This window comes from Ambystoma mexicanum, chromosome 1p (assembly GCF_040938575.1).
Source record: "Ambystoma mexicanum isolate Mex_15411 chromosome 1p, UKY_AmexF1_1, whole genome shotgun sequence".
NCBI lineage: Eukaryota > Metazoa > Chordata > Amphibia > Caudata > Ambystomatidae > Ambystoma > Ambystoma mexicanum.
In genome coordinates, this window is record NC_090921.1 from 859,115,613 (window position 1) to 859,138,147 (window position 22,535).

Sequence of the window (22,535 nt, forward strand, 5' to 3'; positions counted from 1 at the left end):
TTTTGGCAACAGTATGGCATTCACTTACATTGCTGTTTTTGGACTTTATTTTCTTAGGTGTTAATGGTTTTTTGGTTAAAGACCACAGTACCCCATCTATGAGAGGAGACAATCTTTTCAGGCAATCTGTTCCCATTAGGAATGGAATTTCACAAATAGATTTGATCAATACTTCCTGTTTCATTCTGTGTTTTCCTATCTTTATGTCAACTTCGGTGACACCCATGATAGGCACCTCCTCATCATTAAAGATATGCACTGGGCCTTCATACTGCCTCACTGTGATCGGATTCTGTGGAGATCTCCCTTCATTTATACTTTTTACCAATTCTGTGGACAAAATTGTGGCCTGTGCGCCTGTGTCAATCATTGCAAATGTATTGCATTTTCCTTCCACAGTAATGGGAGCATAATATCTGTCTTCAACTTCCTCTATCACACACAAAAAGTGTGAATTCTTACTGATTTCAGGATTCACTTTTCTCAGACCTTTTTCACTTTTGGCTAAGCACATTGGTAAATGAAAGGACATTTTTCCCCCCTTTCTGTCCATTTCCGTTTGAGAAGTCTTACCCATCTCCCCATATTATGGGGTCCTTTGGAGTGTGGGCACTGTATGTCCTTCCATCCGGGGATCATCTAAGTTCACACTACAACCCTCCAACTGAATATGCATAGAAACATCACCTGATAATGTGTTATTTTATAATTCTGGGCATTTGTGGGTATTTAGCATGGTACCAATCGTTTTAACTTCCTCAAAAATCTGTGGCTCAAAGAACTATTCAGGTGACTGATCCGTACCCTCCTTTTGAGTACTTATTCTTCCTGCCTGTATTTTATTAGCATCTTGATTGTCTAGGGAGAGCGTTCTAACATCCCCACTTACTCCCTGATCAATTCTATTGCCCATGCATGAGTTGTCTTTCTTAAATCTGTTTCTTTGTTCTTTTGGAATTTCATGTTTTCCTTTTTCATTTGTACAAATCTCCAATGTTTGATTTAACTCCAGGTTAAACCAAACTTCTTTTTTAGATGTATTTGCAATTTCTGTCACATGTTAATTTGCCAGTATTTTCATTTTTAAATCATCAAGCATCTCAGAGTCATTATGCAAAACCAGATCAGGGCAATCTGTTTTGTTAGCATTGCAGGTATAATGAATATTTAGTCACTTATTATCGGAAGACACCCGGTCACTGCTATGGCCTTCTGCCCCCTCTTTTGATGACTGTTTTGTGCCGTACAGAGATTTCCTATTTGTTCAGCCAACATTTTCACTTGGGCCTCAAGACACTGGAATCTTTCCATTTCTCTAAAATCTTTTCTCTGTGGCCTATGCCAATATTGGTTGTTTTCCCCCGGTTGAATCTATTCTGATATCTCTCAGGAGAGTGATTCCTATTGGTGTTGTTTCTGAACTCTTGATTCATGTGGGGTGAGGAGCAGGGTGCACGTATTCTTTGGTTGTAGTCCCCTGGTGGCGGTGATTGATTATATTGAGGTGGGGCATAATTCATATTCTGCCTCATGTCCTGTCTCTCATTTTGTGAGTATTGTCCCCTATGCTGATTCCCATTTTCAGTGAATCAATCCACATACCGGGGTCTTTCCTGCTTACCATATATCATGGTTTTGGGTTCAAATCTGCTCTGTGTCCCCAATGTCCATTATTTCTTTGATCCTGGCTTTGTCTCTGATTATTGTTCATACCTGATATGTCAGGCCGATATCCTGCCTGGGGCCTGTCTCCTAAGTACCTAGGGCTAATGTAGCTCTCCCTATTGCTAGGATCATGTGATTGAAACATCGGTGCAGAGATCGGCAACCTTTGTTGATTACACCTCTGTACGGGTGTCACATTATTTTTACCTGGAGTTTGAGCAGACTCAAGTGACATTTTAGCTGACCTGATCTCCATCACTGTTGCTGAGGATTCTTTAGAGTTTGGTCTAGCATCTTTCATTTAATCACTGTCTCTACCCTGACAGTATAGGACTTCATATAGTGTTGTACTTTGGTGTACAATCCACTCAAGGGACTTGTCACGATCAAATTCGCGGACTAACTGTGATATGGAGCCTCATTACGACCCAGGCGGTAAGGGGTTAATGGCGCCGTAAAAGCTGGCGGCGCCGTTAACCCCTTACCACCTAATTACGAGGTCCGTTTACGGGTCCCTACCTTAATGGCTGGTTTTACCAGCCGTTAAGGATTGGAACCGCAAAGGGACTTTGGAGGTAATTACGGTACCGCAATTTGCGATACCGTAACTACCGCCTTCCCCATTTACATTGAGTCCTATGGCGCAAAAATGGGAATGGGGAAGGGCCAATGGGGAATGGGGAATTACCGCCCCGCCAACCTTGTAATGGGGCGGTAATTCCGCCACTCACCATGATGGAATCGGTAAAATACCGGCAGCAAACATGGTGCTACTAGCGCCATGGTTACCGCACGGGTCGTAATGAGGCCCATGATGTCTTTCTGCAACCCATAGAAGTAAGCAATTTTACACTCATTGGAATTGGGGTCAAAAGATACATCAAAGCGAGAAAAAGCTCTTTTTAAGGGCCTCATTACGACCCAGGCGGTAAGTTACCGCCTGGGTCGTACCTTTACCGCCATGGCGTAAACTATGTTTACGCCATGGTGGTTGGCGGATTTACCGCCCCATTCCAAGGTGAGTGGGGCGGTAAATCCCCATTTCCCATTTTACCCTTCCCCATTCCCATTTTTGCCCCATAGGGCATAATGGGAGTGGGGAAGGCGCTAATTACGACACCGTAAATTACGGTGGCGTAATTATCACCATGGTACCTTAGCGCCATGGATTTTAACGCCTGCAAAAAGCAGGCGTTAAACTCACCATGGCGCTAAGGGACCTCGGAATCAGGCGTTAAGGGTCGGCGCCGTTTACGGCGCCGTTAACCCCTTAACGCCTGACTTGTAATGAGGCCCTAAATCTTGTAAAAATTGGCGAGGGGACGTATTTGGCACAGCTGTAATCATGTATGCCACTATCTTTGCCTCTTGAAATGACTGGAATGGAGAAAAATGACATCTAATCTCTTTTTCAAACTCTGCCCATGTCCTGTTCTGCTGTTCATTTAATCCTCTAATGATACTGGCTGTGGGAGCATCTAGAGTTAAGTGAAAGTATTGTCTGTATTGTTCTTTAGGTATCTGGAGGGCTTTAAATATATCGTGCACCGCTTCTAAGTGGTCCTCTATACAGCACTCCTCTCCTTTTTTGAATGGTTTGATTAGGGCCTTGATTAATTTCATTATTTGTTGCTATGCATGGGACTGCACAACTTTGTGATTCAATCCTTGTTTCAGGCGTATGGGATTGGTGGCAGCCCCCAATGGGTGTGTCAAATTCCCCAAGGGCGCTGCAACCAAGTTCAATCACCGGCACAGCCACTGGGGCACTATCTCTCTGTGTAGAAATAGAATTCACCTCGACTCCGTTGAATGTGGTGCCCTGTCGTTTGTCCTAGGACCTGGAAATGCATATTTGCTGTTCCAAATCCTTGCACTTTTTAAGGAGCTGATCCGCCTCTTTATGCAAATAATTGTTTTCATCACCCATCTTATTAATCACATTTTACATATTGCTCATTTGCATTTGGCATTCATTGAACTCTTTGTCTCGTCTATCTTTTTCTTGAAACATTTTAACTATCTCTTGTTCAGCATTTTGAAAATCACTTTCTTTCTCAAAATGTTCTTTTTGTAAAATCTGCATTTCCAAAACAACCTCATCCTTAGCTTGTCTAATATGATCTACCAACCCTTTCAAGTGTTTTAGTTCTTGCTCACTATCCTCAAACTGTTTCTTTCTTTGGGACAATTGAGTGTCGGGAACTTTACATTTTGACTGCATTTCATTTTGACATACCTCCAGTTCTGCTCTTAACTTTTCCTCTTGTTCACTAGCTCCATCCAGTTCAACTTTTAATCTGCTAATCAGCTTGGCATATTTTCTTGCATTCGCAGGGACCTATTTAAAATGAACCATGTCTTGGCACGTAGCCGTATCAGACAATCTTTCTCTGCATGTTTATCAGCAGCATTTAATAATTTCAGAAGGCAGACCTAAATTATGCTACCTTCTGCAAAAATGTTGTCCAATTGTAAAAGCAAGAGGAAATATCGAGGCTGAGTACCACAAAAGGAAATACACCAAACACAGGCTTATAAAGATTCACAGATCTTTATTCTACTGCGCAGTTACAAAGAAACACATTCAGATAGCTATCTGGCCCTCAGTACATCACAATGAGTACCAGCCCTTCAGTGTGAGGAGTGAGAGGTACTGGACATCTGGACATTTGCATTTTTATACACTTCAGTAATAATGTCCAGCCCCTCTGCAGGTTAATAATCTGTGGTCTACAGTTTGTGCTGAGTTCACTTATGACTCATACAACAATATGCACATGGATTAGTTTGGTTTACATTTCAAATAAGTTACAATGGCAAAAGTGTATTCCAGGATTTAGCAGTAAGCCTTAGCACATAACCCTTCACAATGCAGTTCGGCCAGTGTCCATGCTCGATATTTGCATTACATTGTTTTTGATGTATGTTTGTGGATGAGGCTTGTTGGTGCAGAGAATCCTAACACCACAAGTCATGTATGGAACAAGGTCTCGTTACCCAGTCTAAACATTCGGCCCGCAAACAATCTAACCATTAACTTGGGTACGAAGGTCGGGAAGGCTCTGTTACAAGTTGGAAACACAGTCCACCATTTTAGAACACCGAATTACATCATATGAACAGAAATCAAAATGGTGTATGATCCTAAAATGGCGACGAAGGCAATCTAAAATCGGAACTTTGCAACGCGGTTTTCTTAGCAGAGCAACTAGGCTTAGGCCAATATATATTAGAACGGAGGCGCAATATGATTTCCCATTTAAGAAACCCTCCTTTTGGCCTAAGCCAAGCGCTAAACTACTTTTAGTCACTTTACGAGTAATTCCACATCTCAATGTCCATACAACCTGAATCACAATCATCAGAGATATCGATCGCCATAAGGTCAGTAACAGACATTTCTTTCAACACAAATTTGTTTGTTATTCTTTCCGGGGTGTGTACCTTTTGTCCTAATGTTCCCATCGTCTGTGCACAACATCCTCATAACACCGAACATATGCCAGGAAGACATTGTATACAGCAACAGCAGAACAACAGAATACCCAGAATAATCAGCAAAACCGAAAGTAGCTTCCATCCCCAAGATTGTAAGAAGTCCCAGAACCAAGCGCTAAGATCCCAGTTTCCCCCAGTAACGTGCACTTCTGAACTAAGGACGTGCAGATTTTGTATAGCCTTAAAGATAGTTGGGGAGGAATCCGGTACGAAAACGCAACAAGCGGACCCCACTAATTTACATACTCCACAACGCTCAGCCAGGATGACGTCTAATGCCATCTGGTTCTGTAGGGCCACTAACCTTATCGCTTTTTGTTCTAAAGTCTTGTTATAGAGTATGTCAGTGGTCCGGTTGATGGTCCTCTCCAGTATTCTCGCTAGTCTTCTGATATCCTCAGAGTTTAGTATTTTCCGCCAAAAAGGTACAAAAGATTTTGCTACGTCGCCCAGAACTTGTGATGAAGTATCGCCATTCTCATCCCGCCTTGGACGAGCCATAGAAATTTCTATGGTGCTTGCTATAAATACCCCGGGTAACAGAATTCCTAAATAACATGTTCCCTGCCAATCCCTAGGTATCCATGGGAAAGCTTCATTACCGCAAACAAAATAGACAGATTCGCCTACATACAAAGGTCTGCCCTCACTGGCCAAGTTTGCAACATTGGTGCAACCCTGGAAATTGCCCATTGACTGAGTACCATTCCTCTGTATGCAGAAAGAAACTGAATCGGGGCTGTGGTTAACGGTGTAGGAAGGTGGCGTGACATCCCTATTGCCTATATGAGCCAACTTGGAAGAGATCAAAGATTGAAGAGGACGAGACAGTATATCAGAAGGCCTAATATAAGCAACATTAAGCTTGCTCCTATTTGCAAAAAGTGAGCATCCCTGGGACGTTAGAACTCGTTTCTCAAAATCGTTCAAATTCGTTCCATATAAGTTCCCCGAGATGCTATCATTCCATCGGCCAAAGAATAGTGCCTTTAAAGAAGCATAACATGCAGTAGTCAGAGATAAAGGATGAATATACCAGCCCAACCCCTTATCTCCGTGTTGCGGTAAATGTGAGCAGAACCAACAATTAGACTTGTTCAAAATGGCGTGTGATGCATTCATGATGAGTAGTAAAGTATTATTATGGTAATTCTGTCTGTGCTGAGAGTCTCTAGAAGATAGAGTGTGAAGATGCACGAAAGGTGTAGAAGTAGTAGGTACATTTTCAGTGGGCAAAAGAATTTCAAGCGGATGTACTTCTTCCAAATACCAAAATCCTAAGGCAATTACTATTGTGAAGCCGGTTAACATAATTACAAGACAACAATACATTTTTAGAGACCATGCATTCAATTGTCCATTGTTTCGATCGGTCACACAGTTACTTATTTGTTCCGTACGGGTGAGAGCGATTGCAGGCATTGTTTCTTCAAACGAAATACTCCAGAGTTTATTTGCTGGCAATCTCCTGATCGCGCCTTTTCTTAGTCCTTCCCTATCCCTAGTCAACAGACTTCCTTGTGTGCAAAAGACAGGGCGAAAAGACAAGCCCTATGATGAATTTCCCGTTGGCACAGCCGAACCGTGCAGTAAGTCTAGCTCCGTGGACGCAGATCATACTTTGTGACTCCTGGTACGGCATGATCTGCGAACAACGTGTTGTTGCTTCCTGATGGAAGTGGTGGATACGTAACAGAGCCTGACAATGGTGAAAAAGGATCTGTAGGGGAATGTGGAGATAAAGCGGCTGTTTCCCCAGGCCCCACGGCCTCAGGGAGAGTCTTGGAAGCACTCTCGATGCTGCTCAATGGTGCGTGATCGCTGGGAGCAGAACAGGTAGGATTATCCGTATCTACTGTATCATGTGGCAAGGGGAAGGGAATCCTCTTGACATGCAATGCGTGGATCTAGTGCTTTCGTCCAGTCACTCGTACGGCTGTCTGTGTGGCCAGTAGGACCTAATGACGGCCCCTCCAACGTGATGCGAGACAGGATGCTCTTTCGAATGCTTTTATCAATACCCAGCTAACAGGCCAAATATTGTGACCTGGGCCCTCATACTTGACTGGGAGGGTTTCTCGCACCTGTTGATAAATCAAATACAGATTTTTAGTTAACCGGTCACAGTAGTCAGAAAGAAGTACATGTTCAATGTCCCGCAAGGCCTTAGGCTTAGGTAGATTCCAAATGTTAGCTGGCCTACCCATAACCACCTCAAAAGGGGATAGCCCAGTCCTAGTCTGTGGAGTTGTTCTCATTGATAATAACACGATCGGTAAGGCATCCGGCCATTTCAGTTTGGTGCCGGCACACATCTTAGAGAGTTTGTTTTTTATGCACCCGTTGTGTCTCTCTACCAAACCAGTACTTTGAGCATGTCTAGCCGAATGGAACCGTTTATCGATCTGTAATCCCGCACATATCTGCAGAATTACAGCAGCGATAAAATGTGGACCATTGTCCGACCAGATGACCCTTGGCAAACCAAACCTAGGAAAATATTCCTTAAGCATGGTTTGCGCCGTTGTCATTGCTGCAGCATCTTTAACAGGAAAAGCTTCAACCCATTTACTAAAAGTGCAAATAACAACTAATACATACTTATAGTTATTACAATGCTCCATTTCAATGAAATCGAAGTGTATGACTTCAAAGGGGACAGAAGGTGGACCAAAACTACCCCCAGGTGTCATTGTGCCCTTTCCCATATTATGCTGTAGACAGATCATACAACTCTGAACAAAACGTTCAGTTGTTTTCGAGATTTTTGTCATTCACCCAGACATTTTGTAACATTTTGTAAATCTTCCGTACACAGATGTGGGTGGGCCCATGAGCCATTGCGACCATAGTTGTAATTTACGCATCTGGCAGCAACCATTTTCCTTCTAACTTGTCCACCCAACGCCCGTCATCATCCAATTTTGCCAAACCCTCAGCCCATTGTTAATTTCATCTGATGTGGCATCAGCTTGAATATTCTTTAGAGATCATCCATAGCATATTTGTGGCTTCCCTTATATTATACATTTCTGAATAGAGATCAGTGGCAGTTTGTTTGGCTATCTGGTCAGCGAAAGCGTTCCCTTTTCCCACATCATCTATGATTTTCTGATGCGCTGCGCATTTAATGATCGCTAACTGAGTGGGGAGTGTAAGCACTGAGAGTAGCCATATTATCAAGGAGCCATATTGGATCTTTGTTCCATGTGAGGTCAAGAAACCTCGTTCTGCTTCTACCGAAGTTGTGAACTACCCCAAAGGCATTCTGGCTATCAGTATATATATTTACTCTAAGCCCTTCGGAAAGTTCACAAGCTCGAGTCAATGCAATCAATAATCTCTGCAGCCTGTGCAGAGTTATGCGTGATTCTTTTGGTTTCCACAATCGTGCTCAATGTGGTGATTGCATAAGTAGCCGTAGATGTACCATCCGGAAATTTGAAGCAGGAGCCATCACAAAACAGCTCCCCTTGCGGGTTATTCAAAGGAGTAGCTCTCAGATCGATTCTGCCTTTAGTCTCTTGTTCTGTGGTGTAGGGGCAGTCATGTTATGCTTCATCACTGCAAGCAGTATCTTGCGGGAAAGGTAAAAGTGCAGCTGGATTTAATACACAACACCTCTGAATTTTGATGTGCGGTGCGAACAAGATTAATTCATATCTCGTTAATCGTGCGTAGGTGAGGTGTTGCGTTTGTGTTCTGTTTAATAGAACATCTACAGAGTGAGGTAGCATCAGGGTTAAAGCATGGCCTAGGACCATACCCTCGCTCTGTTTTACAGATGCAGCAACAGCAGCGACAGCTCTCAAACGTGTTGGCAAAGTGCATGCAACAGGATCGAGGGCGGCGCATGCAACATGATCGAGGGTGGAAGAAAAGTAGCCGCACTTCCTATTCTTCCCTCCAAGTTCCTGTGTTAATACAGCCATAGCACATCTATCACGTTCATGCACATACAACACGAAGGCCTTTTCATAATTTGGTGTGCCCAAAACTAGTGCTGAGCACAGTGCAGTCTTGAGCAGATCAAACACTTGCTGGTGTTCCAAGTTCCATGGCAATGGCACAGAAATGCCCTTCTTTGTCAAAGCCAACATTGGTTTAATCGTTAACAAGAAGTTCGGGATCCACTGCCTACAGTAAGAAGCCATTCCTATCAAGGCTCTGACTTCCTTCTGTGTATTTGGGACAGACATGAAAGAAATTATTTTAATCCGTTCAGGCGTCAACCTTCTTCCCTCATTTGACAGGAGATAGCTTAAATAGGCGCCCTCCTGTCGACAATATTGAAACTTTTTCAGTGAAGCTTTGTGTCCATGTTTTGCTAGGTGAATAAGCAACGACACAGTGCCCTCCTTACATGCACTTTCTGAGTCAGCAGCTAAAAGAATATCATCTATGTACTGAAGTAGTGTACAAGATGTAGGCAACTCAAGTGTATCAAGCTGCTCTTTCAAAGCCCTACTATAGATGCTCGGACTTTCCGTGTAACCTTGTGGCGCACGGGTGAATGTAAACAAGCGTCCGCCTAAGGTGAACGCAAACAGATATCTGCTATCCTTGTGTATAGGAATGCTAAAGAAAGTATTCTTAAGATCTAGAACACTAAAGTGAGTAACAGAAGCCGGGATCATAGTTAGTATTGTCGTCACATCAGGCACAATAGGAAATTGTGGAGCAACAATCTTATTGATAGCGCGTATATCAATGATAAAACAAAAGGGAACTACATTATCACCTTTCTTATACACAGGCAAAATCGGACTATTGCACAAACTACCTGCAATTTCCTCAATTACACCACGATGTACAAAATCGGAGACTATGCACTTCAAAGCTTGCTCACCATCAACCGAAATTTTATACTGAGGAATACGTGCCAACTTTACTCTGTGTTTTAAAATTATCTTAACAGGCTCAATTTGTAGAACTCTGACATCATTGTCATCAATTGCCCATGAACACTCCGGAACATCACTAAATTCCAGAGGCAAAGGTCTAGTCAGGAATTGAGAGGCAGAAATTTGCTGTGGTGAAATCGTCAAACGCACTCCAACCGAAGAACAATGAATTACCGCATTTAGGGGGTATTCATGGAATAAATGTGCGCTGAAATCAGTGGTGCAAGCATGAAAAAGCCAGCGCACGCGTGCAAATCGCAAGCGTGCGATTCATGGAAGGACCTGCGCGTATAAATTCAGGGATGTGCGCCAAAACTGCGCGTGGCGCACACCTGTGCACGTGTCATTTCCACATCCCAAACGCGGTGCACGATGCGCACAGCGAAAGCGCACAACGTCAGCGCACGCATCAAAAAGGGGGCGGAGCAAGGGGCGGAACACACGGAATGGGGAACAATGCGTGATAATAAGGGCGTAACAGGGGAAGTACCGCTGGGAACTACACGGAACGCCCACACGCACGCGACCTACTCGTATTCATGGAATTAAATACAGAAAACCCACGCATGTCAAAAGACACACACACGCACAATTACGTCCGCCACATGAAATCAGGCGGAAGCGCCCTCGCGCAGTGTAAAAGTGCACGCAAACAACAAACAAGCATATACAGCTACGATGAATGTCCCGTTCCTCACAGCAGTGATTGTGGGACGCCACAGGAGGAGGAGAATAGCCAGGCCCCGCATTTTATTGCCCAGGACCGGGCTTTTTGGGATGCCAGACGACCAGGTCTATAATAGGTATAGGTTTCTACCTCATATCATCCTAGAGCTGGTCAGGGAGTGGTAGGATGAACTGACATCACCCACCCTGTGCTCCCAAGCATTGAGCCCCTTGGAGAAGGTTCTCAATGTACTGCATTTTTTGGCCACTGGGTCATTTCAGCGGACAACTGCCATAGTGTGGGGGGTCTCACAGGCCACGCAGTCACACTGCCTACACAAGGTTTTGGCAATCATGACTGCGCACCCCTCAGTCCGCAGGCACATATCCATGCCCAGAACACCCGCAGAAAGGCAGGCCGTGGTCCTGGATTTTTACAGGGTGGCACACTTCCCAAAGTGCTCAGTGCCATAGATTGCACCCATGTGGCCCTACGTCTACCTAGGGCCACTGAGAACATCTATCAAAACCTCAAGCACTGGCATTCCATCAATGTGCAGGTGGTATGTGATGCCAAGGGGATCATCCCCTCTGTATATACAACTTCCCTGGGTCCACCTATGACAGTTTCATATTCAGAATGTCTGCCCTGAGCCGGGCCCTGGAAGCTGGGAAGCATGGCGACACATGGCTCCTAGGTGAGTACAAATGCCTGTCCACATGCATACTTGTCACACACAGTCAAATACAAAAGCCCCACTAATGACAACTATTATCACCTTACCAGGGGACAGTGCCTACCCTCTGAGCACCTACATGATGATGCCTATACGGAACCCTACCACACCACCCCAGGTAGGATACAACACAGCCCATATTGCAACAAGGGCCATAGTGGAGCGTACATTCGGAGTGCTCAAGTCACGCTTTCGCTCCCTTGACCACTCTGGTGGCCAGCTACTATATGCACCCCCAGTAGTGTGCAGGATCATTGTGGCAGCATCTGTCCTGCGGCATGGCGTACCGGTGGACATGGTGGTGCCCCCACATCCCCAACCAAACGCACGGCCGCTGCGCGGGGAGGGGAAAGGGCATGTGGCGAGGCAGCCTGTACCCAGCTTGTGGCCACATTTTTTCACCTAAACTCCAACCCACCAGGTCACAATCGATGACGAGAAAGGGACAGTTAATTGTCACTACCTTACCACCCTGAGAATTTGTCCACGGAAGTGCCACATTGTGTGCATCCCTAGATACTTAACCACAACCAATCCCATGTTACCAAAGATAACACATTCAAGGCATTCCCCCGCCCTTGCTAAACAGGGCACGAAAAGACTGCATGCCACCCAAACCCTCCCAACACTCCTAGACCCTGACTGCCACACCATACCATGGCATGCAACATGAAAACTTCCAACCATATGCACAACACATGACACAATAGTCATGAAGTGCCATGTGAGAAATGTAAGTAGTCACCAGACAATGATACCTCACCTGGAATCGGAAGAAAGGAGTGACCAATATCTGACACCCAGAAAATGGTGCCACAAATGCATGCCACCAGTCGTTTAAGCAACAAAAATCAGAATACCTTTTGCAATGCACACTGGACAATAGCAAATGGTCATATCAAACACCACACACTGCACAGCACAGTGAGTGTGCATTACATTTGTCAAAACCCCTCTGCATCAGTTCAAAATAGGCATACAAACAAATATCACCCTTCCATGCATGTCCACGAATAATGACTCGGAAGTGAACATGGATTGTCGTGACACAGCATGCATGAGAAGGCAATCTGGGTACAATGTCTCTGGGTGCAGTGTTGCCTAAGTGTATTTGTCCATATGGACATGTCTGCAATACATGATTTTGAAATGAAGTGAATGCCAGTATCCTGTACACAGCACATATGAACATAGCACCAAGGAACCCCCTGTGCCTCAAACTTCACCAATCCCCTAACACGTCAAAACAAATCAACACATTGCATCAGCCATTGACCAGCAGAACATATCATGTACAGAGTACACCAAATCGGCAATATAGGATGACATAACTAGCATCAACATTTCCATGCCTGATGGGAATAGTCACAGTGTAGGAGTCACATGAAGAGGGGAGTGACAGAAGAGGAAGGAAGAGGTGAGGAGAATAACAAAACAAGTGACACACTATGGTAGGTCTACAAAGATTCAACATAGTGCTGAGGAGGCAGAGAAGAAAGAAACAAGGGAAAGGGGGAAGAGATGACCTGTAATCAGTGGTGCAGGGACTAATGATCAAATAAACTGTCAAAATAATACTGAAAATGGTGAATGTGGGACGTGGAAGGACTGAGGAAGAAGGGCAAATGTCTGCAAAGAACAAGCATCTATGTATCACCATGGTCAATGGCAATTGGGCTAGTGGTTGAAAATGACAGCTAGAGTACAAGGAGGAGGCCAAAGGGGGGTGGAGAGGGAAGAGGGAGGAGAGAAGGGAGTTGGGGGCCCAGCTCAAAATGACCAATGGGGAGATGGTGAAAGAAAGCACTCATAGGGGGCAGAGGGAAACCTGCCGGTAAGGAGAGTAGGGGATGTGATGATGAAGGGGGGGAGACAGAGGGACACTGACAGGGGCAGGGGAGACAGTCTGGTCTTAAAGTGACTGGGAAGGCATGTGGACAGGTCTAGACAGGGGCACCTTAGTGGCCTTTTGATAGTGGTGCCAGGCTCAACCATCCTGATTGGCCAGATTGTCACAAGGGCCAAGTGCAAATAGTGGGTGGGGTTCATGTCCAGGACACAAACTGATAATTATAATGACAAACAACGTAATCATAACTCAGATGTCACATCCAAACACCAGCCAGGGCTGGGAAATGGCCAAGTGGTGGTAGCAAGGAATGGGTGGTTGTGGAAATACGTGGTGACAGGGGTAACTCAGCGTGCAGCCTTCATGTGGCATATCAAAATCACTGTGGAAGTACTGTCCCAATTCAAAATTCTCAGCACATGGACCCCTCCCACCATCAGTGTGTAGTATGCAGACAAAGGGTGCATGGTACCAGCTACAGCAGGAAGTGTATCAATATACACATTCAATACATAACAAACATCTCAAGCAACATGATGAAATGTACAGTCAGCTTAATACTCACCAAAGTGAACTGCAGACATGCATAGGAGAACCCATCTGGAATACTCACTAGGGGTGTACACACAAGTAGAACAGCAGACTGGCCACAGATATGACGGAAGCCCAATGCCCATGTGTGATATGCTCTTACACCGTGCCATCCTTGCGAGCCCATGGAAAAGAGAAGCAGGAGTAGCATATGTGTCAGGACCCCAAGCAAAACACATACACAAGACAAGCCTGAATGGGCCTAGCAGGAACATACAGTGGATGCCTTCCGATGCCACAAAGCACCACACTGTCACATGTACGCACAACAGACAAAAGAAAAAAGAAAAAAATAGAATTTGAAAGTAAACACAAATAAATTCAAATAATGTATTGAAAGAAATAAAATGAAAAGAATAACAAATTAAAGAAAAGCAAAATGAACAAAAAAGAAGAAAAAATGAAAAAAACATAACATAAATTAAAGTAAGTCAAATAATTCAAAAATAATAAAAAAATAACCAAAACAGTCATTCAAATGAATAATCAAAATGACAAGATAGCATACCAGAAACCATACAATTTTGATCAAAAATCAAAAATATATTCAGATTCAAAAATGCTGGAAAAATAATTGCAGAAAAAAAAATGCCCATATATGACCCGAGGGGTGGAGGGGCACCCAGGAGGGGGGAAGAACAGGGTGCACCTCTACACCCACATGGGTAGATGTCAAGGTAAAAAACAAAAAACTCACTGGGCTCATCGCCTGCACGGCCCGACCTATGTGGGAGATAGGTTGTCATCGTCACCCTCTGGATCTGATTCAGAAGGTGGAGGTGGTGCAGTTGATTCACCACGCCTACCCACGCCTTGCCCCTCAACGGCAGCAAGTATGCGGGTTTGTAAGCCAGGTCCTGGCAGGCAATGAGACTGAGGCCAGCTTGCATCACCTCACGTGTCACACATGCTTCCTCCTGCAGGGACTGACGTGTGAGACGGAGTTCAGCTTGCATGGCCTCACATGACAAACAGAGTGTCTCCCGGCTTGCACAGAGTCCAGCTGAGATGGTTCTTTCCAGCTGTGCAAACCTGTCTTCTGTCTGCCTACTCTGATCCATCATGAGGTCAGCTAGAATAGATCGGAGGGCTTGTTGTTCCACCCCCTGGGACTCACGGGGTGCCTCTGCTTGAGCATCAAGTGCTTCACGCAGCGCTGCCATTTCAGCCCGGCGTGCCCTGTCATACGCCGTCATGCCCAGCCTGAGTGAGTGGCACGTGGACTGCGTAGCCCGCTATTGGCGTACCATTTGCCTAACAGAAGGGTGGATGGAATGGGCCACACTTTCCATACCTTCAGCAATCATCTCAACTACTCCCCCCTGTTGCTGTGCTATGGCAATCATGGAACACTCCCACTCATTGACCACCGTGTCTGCTATGCCATCTTTATCCTCCGCCGCCAGTGCGTCAACACCTGCAACATAAATAGAAAAACAAGAATACGCACGTCAGTACCACATACCACACACATAAAGTGCACAATATTGACAGACAAATAATGAAACAGCCATGTCACAGGCAAAACACACCACAACATGCATCCAGTAGCATTGCAAAGCATGGCCATTCCGAAAGCAGTAAAGGATGTGTGCAAAATGTGAATGCAACACATGTATTGCATGTTGCACATCACCAGCATCACACGCAACTTCTAGAGGGCATACATGCAATCCAAATATGAGAGATGGTAAAAAAGATTTGGCACCTAGCATAAGCATGTGTTACCACACAGAGAGACAGAGCTAGAAATGTAACCGAACACACCATGATACATGTAACATGCATGTTCATGTGTAGCACTCTACAACAATCAACTATGCACAGTACATGTGTCAAAGGAGGCATCTACGCTAGTGCATTTCAAAACTGTGATGGGAGGGACATGGTGACATAAATATCAGATCAACATCACACAGCACCATCATGATTGCACACGTACACAAGTGGATCAGAGCGCAAACAAGCAAAGGGAGGGGAACAAGGGAAAAAACAAAATCTAAACAACTATCAAACTGGGCACAGTGACATACAGAACACGCTAGTGCATGGAGAAGGGATAAAGGATTGAAGATCCAGGAAGGGGGAGAAGGGGAACGTGCCAAACAGAACAGACCAAAGAAGGCAAATTAAGTGCAATAATAGAATGTCCATTCAAATAGTGTTAGTGCAGCCAGCAAGTGGAAAGTGCAAGATGATTTGGACAGGGCAAATCTGATGAGTGCAGCCAAACAGTGCTTGACTGCATGGGGACAAGCACTGGACCCATTGATATGGGAGGCCTGGAGGCAGTGCTGAAGGGAGGCAGGGTGAGCAGGTACCTGATCCGATGGACAGAGTGTGTGCAGGAACACAATGCCAACAGAGGAAACTGTTCAGCTGGGTAGAAGAGGGGCTAATGCAGGAGCAAGAAGGAAGGTGTTGAGGTGCTACCAGAGGCAGATATATCTCCCCTCAAGATTCAACGAAGTCAGTTGGCACTTCAAAAGTGAGCTCCCAGCTGTACACACAGATCTGCTCCTACCTCATTCATTATATTTCACGACTGAGCTTGAGGGAGTGTGGGGTGGAGGATGAAAGGACTCAAGGGGGGATGGATTGTGTAAGGTATCTCCTACCCTGACCCAAAAAAACCTTGTGCACAATGCAGAGGGTCTGAAATAACATTTTAGCATCCACTAGTAACCAGTGAAGGGGTCACATAGCTGCAATGATGGGATCCCAGGACTTGTGGCCAAGGACAAGTCTTGCAGTCATGTACCGGATTAGTGGTGAAGGGTGGAGGCCGGTCGATTATTGAATGAGACTGTCACAGTACCCTACCTTGAATGAACCAGAGCTTGACAGACTCTGAGCATGTAGGAGAATGTTAGGGAGGGCACAGTAACCTTGAGGTGGTGGAGCAATGAGTTAATCCATTCCAGGATACATCACAAATGTGTGTGTAAAAGGGATGTGTTGAGTCGGAGGTGACCCAGAGGTTCATGGCCTTGCAGGTGGAGGTGGGGGGGCCAAGTGGGAGCGGCTGGCCAGAGATTGTTTGTAAAGGTTGGAAAAGGTGCATCAATGAGGAGGATGTCAGTCTTGCTGGCAATCAGACAGAGACTGTTGGTAGTACACCAAATGCAAATGGCAATGAGGCTATCTGAAATAAGGGAGGGACAAGAGGTGACCAAGGGCAGCCAGGAAATGAGTTGGTTGTCATCAGCATAGCACCAGAACTGGCATAAAAAAATTATAATGCAATAGTCAAGAGCTGCCAGGTTCTCTTTGTGATTTGAGGCCGAAAGTTCAAACCCCTGGTGAAGAACACAGGTGGAGAGGAAGATTGAGGATAGGTAAGAGGCAACTTGTAGCTGGTCGGGTCACACATGCCAAACACACTTGTCATTGAGTTGCACGCATCAATACTCACCAGATGATGCATCGTAGTCCATCCTCTCTCCCACTCCACGGATTTGTTCCTCGAGGATGAACTCTGAAGCAATCTCCTCATTCTGAGTGAGTTCATCCTCTTCTGATGGTGACCCACCACCAGTCACCAAAGACATGGAGTAATTGGAGACACGCTTTTGCATAGCACTGCGTTTGAGGTCATTCCAGCACTTGTAGCAGTCCTGAGCTGTGCGCAACTGGAATCCCATGGATGTCACACCATCCGCAACACGCTGCCAGTGGACCCAACGCTGGTGATGTGTTGTATTGCACTGTAGGCCCACAAGCATATCGCGTTGGTGTTCCGACACGTAGCCTACAAGGAAGTCCAGTTCCTGATTGCAGAAAGGCTTCCTCCTTGACGTGCCGGAGGCCGGGGCCGTGTCTGGGGTCCCAGCCTCTTGTGCAGGAGCAGCTTCCTCCTTTTGGACGATGGTACTGACCCTGAGGGGGCAATGTGGCCCTGTTCAGTGGGGGCAGTGGTGCTGGTGGACTGAACCAATGCAGTGGGTGTTGGTATGAGGACAGAAGGACTTGCTCGGGTCTGAGTCACTGCCGGGGTAGTGTTAGCTGCATCTGCACATGCAGTTACCACCACCGAGCTTCTTGGGGCAGCAGATGTCAGTACTGCCCCAGATCTGTGTGCCACAGTCACAGCCACAGTGGACGCATATGAGCCCACCTTCCAGACACGATGGAAATCGTCCTGGGAGTCCTCCTCACACAACGAAACATGTGTTGCCTGACCCAGAGCCCAGGTGGAGGTGTCTACAGCTGCACCTGCAGCTACCACCACCGATGGGCCTGTGACAGCAGAAGTAGATTGCTGTTGGGTGATATGGGCACCAGGTTGAGATGCAACAGCTGCATCACCAGGAAACACACGGGGTGGTGGCATGTCTGCACCAGCACATGGCTGTGAATCCTGTCCCAGAGGGGCACCACTGCCTCTTCCACCCCTGTAGCCAACCTGGCCACCCCAGATTCCCTGTCCTCCCTGGTGTCCGCGTTCACGTTCCCGACCACATCCAGCCCTTGGAGGATGGCCAACTTTGCCACCCTTAGCCTTTGGTGGCCTCCCAACCATTGCACCGAAGGAAAATGGTTTATGGGAGGTTCACTCAACATATGTCCTGGGCAATTGGCTAGAAGGGGCAGGGTACCTGATGGTATGGGTACCCAAGTGCCCCTTGTAATGCTCTCTGTGACCCCTGGGGAGAAATGACGGGTCACGCAACGCTTAAGCACCCCCTAAAAATAAAAAAAGCAAAATCAAAAGTTAAGATGAGATTATGCTCACCAAATTAGAAGAAAAAAAAAAGAAAAAATTGAAAATTGTGCACGCGACCCCGGTAGCCTACGTGCGTGAATATTACGTCCAGCAGTACGGTGTGGCACCCAGGAACACAAAAAACACGTACGCGTGGAACATGCGGGCTACAATGACCTCTAAACGGTACGCATGCATAGGGGGTACCACAGTGGGAAAAAAGCATATGCGACTCACCGTCTGCCTTGCATGGAAAAAAAAAAACACACGTGCTTGTGCGCGTAGGCAGCACCCCGCCAAAAGAAGACGTACAGGCATCATACGCTGTGAAGTAATCGCGTGTGATTTCAGCAGAGTAAACACACGCGTCGCTCTCCACGGACAGCACGTACAGTGTTTTGCTGGCCCGCGCTCACCTTTAACTTGTGCATAGAGCAACACCTGTGCGCGTAATGTCACAGACGTGCTTACGCGCCAAGGGCCTTTCCTCGAATTACACGCATTAACACACGGACAAGCTATTTTTTCACGTGCTGAATCACTATGCACCCGTCACAGGGAAACACCCGCGCGTGTAACGTCACAGACGCGCCTATGCGCTAAGGGCCTTTCCTCGAATTACACGCTGATGTGCAGTTTTTTCAAGTGCCAAATCACTCTGTATCAAGCTGGCCACGCAACAACACATGGAAGACCACGCTCCTGCCCAGAAGGCCATTTACCTGCCCCCCGGAGCCCAGAGCATGATCCCACCTGCCATCTGCTGCAGCCTGCCTGCCTGCTGCCCACGTGCCCTGCTGTTGGGTGCCTGCACATCAGCCATCTGCAGTGGTGCAGTTGCTGTGACCACCCCTGCTGGAACAGAAGACTCCTGACTGGGATACAATCGCTCCACAGCCCAGCCCCAGGACCCAGTTGCATACCCACACCTGCCTCGGGGGTTGCCATGTCGGACACAACACCATCTGGCACCAGTGGCAACCCCCCAACAGAGAGGCAGAGGGCTACCAGCCTCAGTGCCAATGAAGTGGGTATCCTGGTGGAGCATGTCCCGGGGCAGTATGATGCCCTCTTTGGAAGTTTGCACGCCGACAATGAAGGACGGAAGAAGATCTGGATGGACATTGTGACTGCCATCAACATGGAGGGGGTGGCAGTCTGCGACATTCAACACGTCCAGAAGCGCTGGGAGGACTTCAGGTCCAGGACCGTCAATAAGGCCCGGCACCTCTTGAAGGCAGCGGATGCTGAGGGGTGCCGGGTCCTCCTAACCAACAACCAGATGAGAGTGCTGGAACGTATACGCCCAGCGCTCTACCTCCAGGTCCTTGTGAGGCAGACCCGTCTGGAGTCAAGCGCTAAGTGTACATTGCGTACTGATTGGACGCAGTGCATGTTGAGGTGTGTCAGGAGTGTGCAGGTATGTCTTTGTAGGGGCATGTATGGATGTGTATATATAGGGACATGAGCCTGCCACATGTGAGTGCTCTCATGTGTGAGACATATCGATGGTGTATGTGTTGGTAAGCATGCTGGCCAAATGCAGGTGTGGGTGCACACATTTTAACATTTCTATGTATGTACTGTGGCATGGCTGTGGTGTCACACATGGATGCTGCTTCCCCCTGCATGTATCTGCACTATGTACATTTGCATGTGTATGTATTTGACAAGTGTGCAACTGTGATACAGCATGGATGCATGTGACACTGACATGTAGGAGGCTGATTGCCAGATGTGACATGGATGGCAATGTTATCAGTGCAACAGGCGGTGGCGATGTACAGATGCATGTCTGTCTGGTGGCATGTGTGCATGTGTTCTGCACTCCCCGTGTTGCATGTGACGTCAGGAACACCTTCAGCTGCTCATGCTGTTGTCTGTTTATGGATGGTGTGGCCTGGTGCAACATTCCTGTTTATTTGCTCATGTGTGTGAGTTGAAATGACATGTGTGTTGAGGAGTGTGATGCCATGTGTAAAGCTTGACACTGCCACTCATGTACAACTGTCATGTGTGTATCAGACCATTGTACAGTGCCGTGATGCCTGTTTTCTATCTCTCCCTGTCTGCAGCGTCAACTGATGAAGAGGGCGGAGATGGTGGTGTGGAGCAAAGTGGCAGGGATCACACCGCCAGCCGGAGACGCAAGGTCCGGCCCTCCTCCCATGTTGTCATCTCATCGGGGAGTGAGGGGTCTGGTGCCACATCCGTGGCCGCAGCTGCCGAGGGTAGGTCCAAGAGGCAGAGGTCGGGATGGACTCCTCGGCAGCAGAAGGGGCAGCTGAGACCCCACAGGGTCTGATGGAAGAAGATGGCACAGAGTCATCCAGGTTGGTGGGGGGTTTGGTTGAGGGAGGAGGCCGTGGAAGGGACACACACACGGTCTGGAGGGGGGATTCCACTGGTGCTGGTGGTGCAGTCCAGGGGCAGGGACAGGAGGATGCACAGGCCGCCATGGAGGTGCCTGTGTGTAATCCTGTCCCCGATCATGTGACTGCATCATCCCGCACCAGCAGGGATGCCTATGTCCAGACCCGGTCTCAGGGAGGGAATGAGCGCACAACAACTGGCCTTCCTCTCCCTGTGGACGTGGCAATCTGGGACCGGGTTAAGCCTGTCCTGGCTGGAATGGCGTTGTGTCAACGGGGAATGCGAGATGACCTGCAGTGTTTTCGTGAAGACACTGCACGTCATCTCGGATGCCTCTTTGACCGCATCGACCTACTAGGACTGGTCGCCAGTGCTGGATTCCTCCGTCTGCTGGACCTTCTTCCGACCCCCTCCTCAATTGAACTCCCTATGCACCAGTCATCCTCCGTGCCATTTTCCAGCCCATGTATCACCTGGGTACCCTGTGGAGCTGCCTCTGACCCAGCGGCCAGGCTGGTGGAGGCCCCATCCCGGCCACAGTTGGGAGTCAGAGGTCCAGCAGAGGTGGCCACACCAACAACCGCACCCCAGCAGGAGGAGGACGTGCAGGCATCAAGAGGCTGGGCACAGGCACAGCAGCAGGCTCAAGGTGAGAGCGATGATGGCTCAGGGACATCAACATCAGAGGGGCAGGCATCGGCCGGCGGGCAGGAGGATCCTGGATTGGGAGTGTCTTCCGTGTGGCAGCGGTTGGGCCAGCACATAGATGCGGAGCGGCGGCAGGTGGAAGAGGCACGTCTCTCTATGGTCAGGGTGGAGAACTCCATGCGCATGGCGCTGAGGCGGGCGGAGTGCCTCAAGGCAATTTGCAGGGAGTTGGAGGTGGACATGGCGTTATCCCTGTGAAAGCTCAAGGCCATGGAACAGGCCTGCCTCCAGGACATGGAACAGGAGTTTGATGATGCCCTGGCCCGGGAAATCGACAAGTGAGCCTTAGGACTTGCCCGCCGCCATTGTATATAGTTAGTTAGTGTTAGGTTTCATTTATGTTTTACTTTCATTTCGGGCGCTTGGACTATGCCCCACCTTTTTGTAGATATTTCTTTATTAGGTAGTCTTTATTGTAGGTTTCATTTCAATATTTGGGCTCATGGATCCTGGATTTGTTATTTGTATATTGTTGAACAGTGGATTTATCATCATTATTTTTTTTATTTCACCATGGAGCAATGGATTTTACTTATTTCTTTCCCTTTGGATTTGGTTTGTTAGACGGAGACTTTGTACACATTTTCATTTGGATTTATTTGGATTCTGATTTCATGTTTTTTATTCATTTTGGGAAATGCTGCATTTTATTTCTTATTTCCATTATTGTGTGTTTTCATTTAATTCCCTTCATTTTGTCTTCAATACATTTTTGTTTCATACTTCAATGTGTGGTATTCTCTCATTGGTTTCATGCATGTCACGATGTGGGTTTTCACATTCATTGGCACCCATTGTGTGTGTGTGACGGACATGTGTTGATGTACATACTTACG